Source organism: Mesoplodon densirostris, chromosome 13 (assembly GCF_025265405.1).
Source record: "Mesoplodon densirostris isolate mMesDen1 chromosome 13, mMesDen1 primary haplotype, whole genome shotgun sequence".
NCBI lineage: Eukaryota > Metazoa > Chordata > Mammalia > Artiodactyla > Ziphiidae > Mesoplodon > Mesoplodon densirostris.
In genome coordinates this window covers 19,603,816-19,614,641 of record NC_082673.1, presented here as the reverse complement: position 1 = coordinate 19,614,641, position 10,826 = coordinate 19,603,816, and the positions used below count along the sequence as shown (strand labels likewise).

The following is a 10,826-nucleotide window of genomic DNA, read 5'->3' as shown; positions in this document are numbered from 1 at the left end:
CTTATTACTTTAGAAATTGGATGTTATTTCAAGAAAAAGAAACAATGTGTTTTGTTATATCAAAATACAGAATATTAGTTATTAAATATACGAAGTACTTCTTTTAAGAATGTTCATGGTTAGATTGTCTAATAGGTCATTTTGAATAAAACAGTCTGCCATCCTCTAAAGCTTAGAATTGGAAAGTTAGAACTGGTTACGCTTCTTACAAAATCTTTATTCCCTCTTTCCTTTCCTTTGTACTTTCTCAGGAATGTCTTGACATGTACAAATATGGCCATAAGACTACATTTTTCTTGTTCTCCTAGATTAAAAAAAGACATTTATATGTTATGATATCATTTCAAATTTCCACTCTCCACCCAGTGTTGAAAGAGAATCTAATTTTATCTCTACAGCAAGGGTTACTTCTTCCCATCACTATTTCTTTTTATATATATATAAGCTTTTGTTTGTTTGTTTTTTGTTTGGGTTTTTAAATTTATTTTTGGCTGTGTTGGGTCTTCGTTGCTGTGTGCGGGCTTTCTCTTGTTGCGGCAAGTGGGGGCTACTCTTCTTTGCAGTACGCGGGCTTCTCTTGCAGTGGATTCTCTTGCTGTGGAGCACACGCTCTAGGTGCGTGAGCTTCAGTAGTTGTGGCATGCAGGCTCAGTAGTTGTGGCTCGAAGGCTCTAGAGTGCAGGCTCAGTAGTTGTGGCATGCAGGCTTAGTTGCTCTGCAGCATGTGGGATCTTCCCGGACCATAGGTCAAACCCATGTCCCCTGCATTGGCAGGTGGATTCTTAATCACTGTGCCACGAGGGAAGTCCCCTCACCATTATTTCTTACCCCCATCTTACTCTTTCCATTTAAAACTACAGGGAAATCCTACGATAACTAGTATTATAATCTTTTACACTTTGGTCTTCTGGTCCCAATTTCTTTCTCAATAAATTCTTTGAAGGCTACAGTAATTTTACTTGCTTACTAATCCAGTCATTTTAAGCACAAAAAAAACCTCCCATTTTAAATCCAGGTCATTACCTCTTGTACGGAAGTGGCATAAAGAGAAAGAAGATCAGTAATTCTTTTAAAAATTAGACATATTACTGAGGCACAGACCACATTTTCTACTATCTGTTGTTACAATATACACTCCAAGAAGCCAAAAGATACCCTGGCATTGAACCACAGTGGGCCTGATGTGCCTAGGTCTTCCCTCTTTCCTGAGCCAGCTCACTTTTTGTGAAGCTGTCACAGATAAATTGTGTTATTATACCTCAATGCCAGTGGTATCTGAAGAGTCTCTTATTCAAATATGATCTAGAATTCTAAAGAATAACCAAGTACTATTGCCAGATGACCCTAAATGTGGCATTTCTATTTACCTAGTTATTCTCAAATTATCCTTTGTGATTTACACTGAAGCCTATATTTCTCCAAAATCTGCTCATTATATTAAAGGTAATCAATAAATAATTGCACATCATCAAATTAAATTCAGACTCCTTTCCTTAGCACTCAAGGTCCCAACCTCTGTTTCTAACATTTTTAAACTTTATTATCATAAAATAAAACACAGATCTGGAAAACAACACACACATAAATAGTATTACTTGATGAAATATTATAAGGCAAATGCTCTTTTGACCCTGCTTAAGTGAAAAAACAAAATTTGTCACCCCAGAAATCCCTCCACATGCTCCATCCCAATGGGAGCCCTGTCTCTTTGCATTTGTTTATGGTTTCATCATCTAAGTGTGTGTGCAGCCCTAGTCACAAAATATAGTCTTGCCAATTTTTTTTTTTTTTACAGTACGCGGGCCTCTCACTGCTGTGGCGTCTCCCGTTGTGGAGCACAGGCTCCGGACGCGCAGGCTCAGCGGCCATGGCTCATGGGCCCACCCTCTCCGCGGCATGTTGGATCTTCCCAGACTGGGGCACGAACCCGTGTCCCCTGCATCAGCAGGTGGACTCTCAACCACTGCACCACTAGGGAAGCCCCAAAATTTTAACTTGATATCTTATAAGTTAAAATAAAAATCTTTAGCTTCCCCTGCCCTATCCCTTTCTTCCCATATAATTTTTCAGGTGAAGAACACACAACTGGTAGTTTCTTAAAGAACCTACAAACATGTCACCTGAGTTTGTCAGTCTAGATCTGCTGATTGTGTACTCCTGGTGCAATTTAACATGTTCTTCTGTCCTTTATTTCCTGAAAATTGGCATTGTATCCAGAGGATCAATTAATCTCAAGACCGATTCCATTGATGGTGTGTTCTTTCATCAAGAAGCACAAAATGCCTTTTCCCTTTCTGTGATGTTTGTGGCTGGAATGCAAAATGTCTAAATCCATTAATTCATTAGGGATTGCAAACTTCTGATATTTTGATTTTTTTTTTTTTTTTTTTTTACTTGTTAGATGGAACAATTACATAAGGAGGCTCTATAGGACAGAGTTAATCTACAGCCGGTCTTGGAAAACTCTCTCCTTATCTCTAGGGATGCCTGGATTATCTGGCTTTGACTCTTGACCAAGGTAAGTGCACTGAAAGTTATGATGTTTTGTTTAAAATCCAAAACTCCCCTGGTGATCCCCAACTCCAGAGTCAGTTTGTTTATGGATAGTTTTCTACTGGCATAACTGGTTACACAACTGGGTGATTATGTAACCAGAGGGCATAAAAGGCCTCCTGGAAGCTTCTGCCTTGAGCTCTTTTAAAGCCAAAATTCAAAATTCATTGCACAGATCAAGCTGAAGTGAATAAGAACCATGGGGAGATTTCATCTGTCTCTCGGATCCCCAATGCCTACCTGCACTCCCTTTCTTTTGCTGTATCATCTTCTCTGACTTTAGATAATAGCCTTAAATGAGCATGGTCTGTTGAGTCTTATAAGTCTTTTCAAATATCCAAAACTAGAAAAATACTTCCAGAGACAACTCCCCTCACCTACTAATTTTTTTATCCAATAGTTTAGTTCATATAGAAAGGCAAGATAATGTTTATTTCTTTCCTCTGATTTAACCATTTTTTAAGAGAATGAATTGGTTTTCTGTTATCTTCAGCAGGTAACCAATTATGGGTTTGTTTTTTAAATATACTTTTTAAACTTGTTTGTTTAAACATAGCCAACAAGTTTAAATCAATTTCAATGTTTATCCTTTATGAAGTTCAAATTGTCCCATTTGTCCCAGTAATCTTTGTCAACTTTCACGCTCTGGTACATCAAGATTGTCCAGAGTCATCTTTTGCATTTCTACCCACCCCCAACCTGGTATCTTCCATTATTCCAAAAGCACAATCTGTATCCTGGGGATGCTCATTGCTACTGGGTCACTCATTGTCTCTAGACCTTTTCAGTGAACAGAACTAACTAGTAAATAAATATTTAAAAATATTTATGAGTTTATACTCATATTTTGAGTTCAAATGTGGACTATGGGGTGTTTATTTAACCTCTTCTGTATATCTTCTCCAGACTGAATACACAGTGAACTTTAATGGATAGTTGAGGAGGTTTATTTTAAAAGGAGGGAAGTTACAAATATTTGGCTATATAGGAACTACAAAGGTTAGGACAATAATCTGGCGCTTGTCACAGGTGAGCTGCTACCAACCTAAAGCACAAATGAATGAGTGCACGTATTGTCTCTAGAACCTAGAAGGATTAAGAGTTGTGTAGTCATTCATCTTGTTAGGAATCATGACCATGATCAAAGGACACAGTCAGGGGCTTCCCTGGTGGTGCAGTGGTTGAGAGTCCGCCTGCCGATGCAGGGGACACGGGTTCGTGCCCTGGTCCGGGAAGATCCCACATGCCGCGGAGCGGCTGGGCCCGTGAGCCATGGCCGCTGAGCCTACGCTCCGCAACGGGAGAGGCCACAACAGTGAGAGGCCCGCGTAGCACAAAAAAAAAAAAAAAAGGACACAGTCAGTTCAAGAAAAACTTTCAGGGAGGGAGCCAGAAATTAACTCTGATCTCATTCTCTTCCTTCCTTCTGATCTCCCTCTCCTAGCAAAATTCATGTTATGCATATTGTTTTATAATCTGTTTTTTATACTTACTCTGTTTTTCAATAACTAGTCTTCAAAAGTAGTATTTCAATTGCTAAAAGATATTCTATTACATATATATGCCACAAATAATGCACTCAAGTAGTAAATATTTAATTTCTTTGCTGTTAATTTTCTACCATTATAAAGGAGTTTTTATGGAAATTTATGTAACTAATTGTTTGCACGGGTTTCTACCTATATCTTGGGTAAATATGTAGAAGTAGAATTGATATTCCAAGCAGCAAGTACATTTTCAGTGTTTTGGGGATATTTTGTAAAAGTGCCCTCTAGAAATATAGTAGCACCTTACACTTCCTACAACAGTTTTTTCATACTCGATTAAAAATGTGGGCTCTGATGTCAGATTTTCTGGCATCAAAAGTGGACTCAGCTACTTATTAGTTATGAGGCAAGTTACTTAACCAATCTCAGCATCCTTGTTCTGTAACTAGAGATGGTAGTTATCTACCTACTTATAGGATTGTCTGTTGGAAAGATTAAACAGGATGCTGAACCTTTAAAACAGTGTCTGACATACAGAAAGCACTCAATAAATGTCAGCTAAATAACAGCAGGCATTATAACCCTAAGAATACATATTTGCCAATTTGATATGTACAAAAGTTATTTATTATTGTTTAACTTGAAATTCTTTAATAATCAGCTTGAATTTTTAAAAATTTCATTATAAATGACTAACCCTTACTCTTTATGAATTGTTTATTTATGCTTTTCACAGATTCCTTTTATTTTGTAGTATTTATTTTAAATATTAAGGAAGGTATCCATATGTTAGAAATAGTTTGTATATTATATATGCTTCAAATTATTCTCAGGTTGCCATTTGAATTTTAATTATACATTATAAGTAATTGATTCTATAACTTTTTTAATGATTTCTGATTTTGTCATCATGCTTGTAAAGGCCTTCTACAACCCAAAATAACAAAAAAACTCTTTATAAACTCCAATTATGTTTATAATTTTGTTTTGTATACCTCTACCTTTAATACTTTTGCAATTTATTTAGATGCAAGTTGTAAGACAGAGAATCTAAATATCATTTTTCCAAGATGACTGAAGTTTATCCTAACAATTTTGTGTGTGTGTAATATATGATCTTATCACTAACTGGAATAGCATTCTTATTTTACGTGAGATTGTGTAAGCATAGATGTAATTCAGAAAATTCTATCATTTCACTCATATGCCTGTAGCTTTCTTATATATGTGAATATATGATAGGGCAAAGGCTCTTTTATAACTCTTATTTTAATAACTTAACTGAATATTTTGTAAAGTAACATGTTTTAAAAATAAATAGGTCGCCCTTTCTCTGCAGAATCACCATGGTGGCTCGGACCCTGTACACACATCCTGAAAACTGCAGGGCCTTCAAGGCCCTCCTTGCCACTCACTACAGCAGGGCTCAGGTGCGCGTGCTCTCCACACCACCCCACTTCCATTTTGGCCAAACCAATGGTATCCGCGAATTTCTCCATAAATTTCCTGCTGGCAAGGTTCCAGCCTTTGAGGTTGATGATGGATTCTTTGTTCGAGAGCAATGCCATCGCCTACCATGTGAGCAACAAAGAGCTGAGGGGACGTACTCCCGAGTCAGCAGCCCAGGTGATGCAGTGGGTGAGCTTTGCTGATAGCGACATAGCTCCCCCAGCCAGTACCTGGGTGTTCCCCACCTTGGGCATCATGCGCCACAACAAGCAGGCCACGGAGAATGCAACGGAGGATGTGAGGTGAATTCTGGGGCTGCTGGATGCTCACTTGAAGACAAGGACTTTTCCGTTGGCCGAACGTGTAATGCTGGCTGACATCACAGCTGTCTGTACCCTGTTGTGGCTTTATAAACAGGTTCTGGGGTTGCATGAACCAGCCCCAGCTCCGGGCTGTCTTGGGAGAGGTGAAATTCTGAGAAAATGGCCCAATTTGATGCTAAAACGTTTGCAGAGAGCTAGCCTAAGAAGGACACCCCATGGAAAGAGAAAGCTTCTCGAGAGGAGAAGCAGAAGCCCCAGGCCGAGCAGAAAGAGAAGAAGACAGCTGCCCCTGCCCCTGAGGAGGAGCTGGATGAACGTGTGCAGGCAGCGGCTGCTGAGCCGAAGGCCAAGGATCCCTTTGCTACCCTACCCAAGAGCACCTTTGTGTTGGATAAATTTAAGCGCAAGCACTCCAATGAGGACACACTCTCCGTGGTGCTGCCGTACTTTGGAGATCACTTTGATAAAGGTGGCTGGTCCCTGTGGTAATCCGAGTACTGCTTCCCTGAAGAGCTCACCCAGACCTTCATGAGCTGCAACCTCATCACTGGAATGTTCCACTGATTGGACAAACTGAGGAAGAATGCCTTTGCCAGCGTTATTCTCTTTGGAAGCAACAATAGCCACTCCATTGTTGGAGTCTGGGTCTTCCGAGGCCAGGGGCTTGCCTTTCCGCTGAGTCCAGATTGGCAGGTGGACTATGAGTCATACACATGGTGCAAACTGGATCCCAGCAGCGAGGAGACCCAGACGCTGGTTCGAGAATACTTCTCCTGGGATGGGGCCTTCCAGCAGGTGGGCAAAGCCTTCAATCAGGGCAAGATCTTCAAGTGACCCTCTCTTGTCATCGCCTAGCTGCCTGCACCTGCCCTCAGGGAGAATGGGGGTCCTTAAAGGAAACTGAACGTCGAACCCTTTCCTGCCCTACCTCCTTTGTGGGTAATGGTTTCTTCAAAGGGGTGTAGATATGTTGAAGCGGGGTGTTGTCTATACCTGCAGGACCTCCCTGTGCAGGAGAGAAGTCTTCAGAAGAGCAGAAAGAGAGACCTCTCCTCAATCTTGATTTCTGTTTTTTGAATTGCCTTGCCTCTCCTGTGATGACCATCTTCTAGCCTAGCTGGGAAAGACTGGACGTAGTTAGAAGGTGGTGACACGGGGCTGTGTAACTACCTAATTCCAGACCTTCCTGCATGAAGGCAGAGAATACCTGTTGACTGGGTGAGAGCACAGCATATGCAGAGCGACTTAACACCACTTCCCTACTTCCTGCAGCTGCCCTGTGAAGTGGGGTGGCAGCTGTATCCAAGTGTTATAGTTTCAACACTTCACACAAATGGTAAGAAGAGGTACAGACTCCTGGGAACAGATGCCGGCTTGTGGGCCCTAACCTGGCTGTGGATCGTCTCTGGGGTATCCCTCCTTTCTATCAAGGAAGTGGGGTTCAGAGATTTAAGCAGCTTGCCTGTGGTCACACATCTTAGGTGGTGGAGACAAGATTTTGAACCCACTGGTTGTCCCTGGAGCCTGTACCCTAAACACGCCCTAGCACTTCCTGCAATGTAGAGCAGTCATAAATGTCATTTAACAACCCTGAAAAATATATATATATATATACATGTATATATATTTATAAATAGGTCATAATTCGTTTAAGGTTCTGGGATTTTTTTTTTTTTTTTTTTTTGCGATACGCGTGCCTCTAACCGTTGTGGCCTCTCCTGTTGCGGAGCACAGGCTCCGGATGCGCAGGCTCAGGGGCCATGGCTCACGGGCTTAGCTCCTCCATGGCATGTGGGATCTTCCCGGACCGGGGCACGAATCCGTGTCCCCTGCATCGGCAGGCGGACTCTCAACCACTGCGCCACCAGGGAAGCCCCAGGTTCTGGGAATTTATTGGAAGTCACTAACATTTAATAAATAATAAAAATATAGAAATATTAGACTTCATTATATGTATTTGCAGTAAATATTATTTATAAAATTAGTATTGCCTTTGTGTGTGTTTGTGTGTATAAGTGTGTATGTGTATGTGAATTGAGTCCTAATTCTAAACGTGATTCATACTGTAGGTTACAATCAAAAAAGATTGAAAGTCACTGCTGTAATGTAAATCTTTTCAGATAATATTAGATTAATTTTTCAAGTTCCAATCTCCCCACCAGAATTTTTCCATGATATTTACTAGCTTTATGTTAAGCATTTTTACTTTCCATTTTAAAAGGTAATTTTGTCCAAAGTAGTTTGCAGGCTTAATCCATTCCCATTACATTTTAGTATTTTTCAATGTGTTAAAGACATCTAATTTGGAACTAATACGGATTTGTCTTCTGTAATTTCTGCTCTGCCTCTCTCTGAATTTTAGTCACTACTTGGTAATGTAACATTTACTCATACTAAATTTACAGCTTCTCTTTACATCACGAAAACCTTATTCCGTCGACATGTGTGTGAGAGCTATTTCCCATGCCAAATGGGTGGATAGCATGCCCTACTCTGGACTATTTTAATCCTTGAGTTTAAAAAGCAATCGCCATATCACTGAGATGTACAGGTAGCAATGAAACATTTGTGTATACTAACAAATTGAAGGAGTAAAGCTTTTACATGTCACCTGGTGTTATATGAGCTTTGATAGGAAAACAGTAATCAGCATATCATCTTTTATAAACGAAATGAGCATTCATAAATAACTGTCTAAATGTCAGAGGTAGATCAATAATAGATAGATAGCTAGAGATATCTATATCTATCTGTATACATACTGTGTATCCTTCTTTATAGGACCCTTACCAGCATCAAGGCTCCATGTAATACGTACCTGGGATTGTGCCTTATTCTATTTAAACCCACCCTGTAAGGTTTAAATCTTCATTGTACAAATGATGAAACTGACACTTATAGTTTAAAAACTCATCCAAGGACACAAAGCTGGTATGTGGCAGAGCCAAGACTGGGAGTCAGAGTTTCTCACTCTGAAGCACAAAATGGGCAGAAAATCTGTATTTTTTTCCTAAGTCCAGAGTCACTTGTGACACTTAATGTTGTCATTGGGTGGACTGGGTCCTGATTCTCTCCCACCCACCCAATTTCATTTTGCAGCTGTTACTCCAGGTCTTTTCACTCTAGACATATTGGCTTTTTTTTTTCTTTTTCTTGAATTCCCATTTTTCATTTATAGAATTTTTTGAGAGGATACATGATTCATCTAATTAAACTTCATATACAGGACAAAGCAAAACAAGTTGAATGTTTTCATTTTTTACTTTGGGGAAAAAAATAAGCTTTTAGTTAAATCAACTTAAGAAACAGCTTGAATTGCAAGATAATACTGCTCCTATAAGTAATTGCTTATGTGCTTGTCCTATTCATAGTGGAAGAGCTATGATTTATGAACATTTTTATTTAAAGTATAATCTTGGATTTATTCCAAATAATTGCCATCTTTGAAATGTTGTCAACCTGGGATAGCCACAGGGATGCCAGAATTAAAGTATTATATCAGCTCACCACATGGTCCGCCCATTGGGCTCAAGTACGTTTTTATCCGTCTCTCTTTTATCACATATTTCCTTACTTCACATTTATATTTAATCCATTGACTTCCGTGATTTCTTTTATACCAGAGAGCATGTGAAACACAGGGGAAATGAGTAGACACATTCACTTAGCAGGAGCTTTCTTCCTGGTTCTCTTTCTCTCTCTTTCTGGCTAAAACTCCATTAGGCAAAAGTGCTCCTGGTATTAATCTAAGATGATTAGCTGTGAAGTGGAACACAAAGGCTGGCCTGGGGTGGAGACATCTGACAGTGGGAAGATACTTCAGAGCAAAAGAATCAAGAAGAACATGAGTTTAAGAGGCAAACTTCAAACAATATTAGGCACAAGAAATAATGTTAGCTGCAGCTGCAAACCAAATGGAAAAGTATATTCGCCAGTGTAGAGACTGTTCCTGGCCTTTCATTAGCTGTGCATGGGTCCCAGAGAGCAACACCAGTATATTTCAGTTAAGTTTTTTTTTCTCTCTCTCTCTCTCATCCTCCTCTTACTTTTTACATTTAAAAAAAAATTTTTATGGGAATATAATTGCTTTACAATGTTGTGTTAGTTTCTGCTGTACAAGGAAGTGAATCAGCTATATGTATACATATATCCCCTCCCTCTTGGACCTCCCTCCCACCCCTCCATCCCACCCATCTAGGTCATCACAGAGCACTGAGCTGAGCTCCCTGTGCTGTACAGCAGGTTCATCACTTGACTTTTTTTCCCTACATGCCCCCCCATCTTATTCCTTTAGCTTGCCTAACTAGCTATTAATGTTGTATTAGAGGCAGCACTGCTTCCCTTATATACTATGTGCTCCCCTAAATAATCCAGCCTCTCTTGCAATTATATTAGGTCATGAGGCTAGTTCCAGCAAATACTGACCTATCAGAGGGGACCTATTGCACTCCTAGACCAAACATTTGATAGTGTGGTACCTCTCTCAGGAAAGGGAGACATCACAACATACAGGGAACCTGGATCCCTGAGTCACCTGATGGAAGAGCATCTCCAATGACTGGCATCAGACTTCCTATGATTAATTAGTAAAAGTTGTATATGAAACTATTGAGATTCAGAGATTAATTTGTTCCTATAGCGTAGTCTAGTTTATACATTAAGCTACATTTTAAACTAATATATACATTGATATTCACTACTAATGTGCCAATTAAGTGGAAAGAATGCACAGGTCACACATTAGGAGTCTAGGATTTTACTTCTATCCATTTTATATTCCTTCAAACAATATGTATGCAGTTTCTACAGTATTTTAATCATTGTTTCAGATAGGCCCTGGGAATAGTAAATAAGACAGATCAGATCCCTGTTCTCAGAGAAAGGGTCAGACAAAAATTAAGTAAATGAACAAATTAGGTAAGTCAGAGTTTAATAAGCACTGTTAAAGTCAATACTAACATTGTATGAGACCAGTGACTGGGGGGACTATTTAATTGAATAGTTAAGGAAGACC

General features: G+C 39.6%; 1 pseudogene; it reads left to right on the top strand.

Annotated features, from left to right (window-relative positions):
* The first annotated feature begins 5,386 nt into the window (after nucleotides 1-5,386).
* Nucleotides 5,387-6,658, top strand: LOC132500823 (elongation factor 1-gamma-like; annotated as a pseudogene).
* The last annotated feature ends 4,168 nt before the right edge of the window (nucleotides 6,659-10,826 follow it).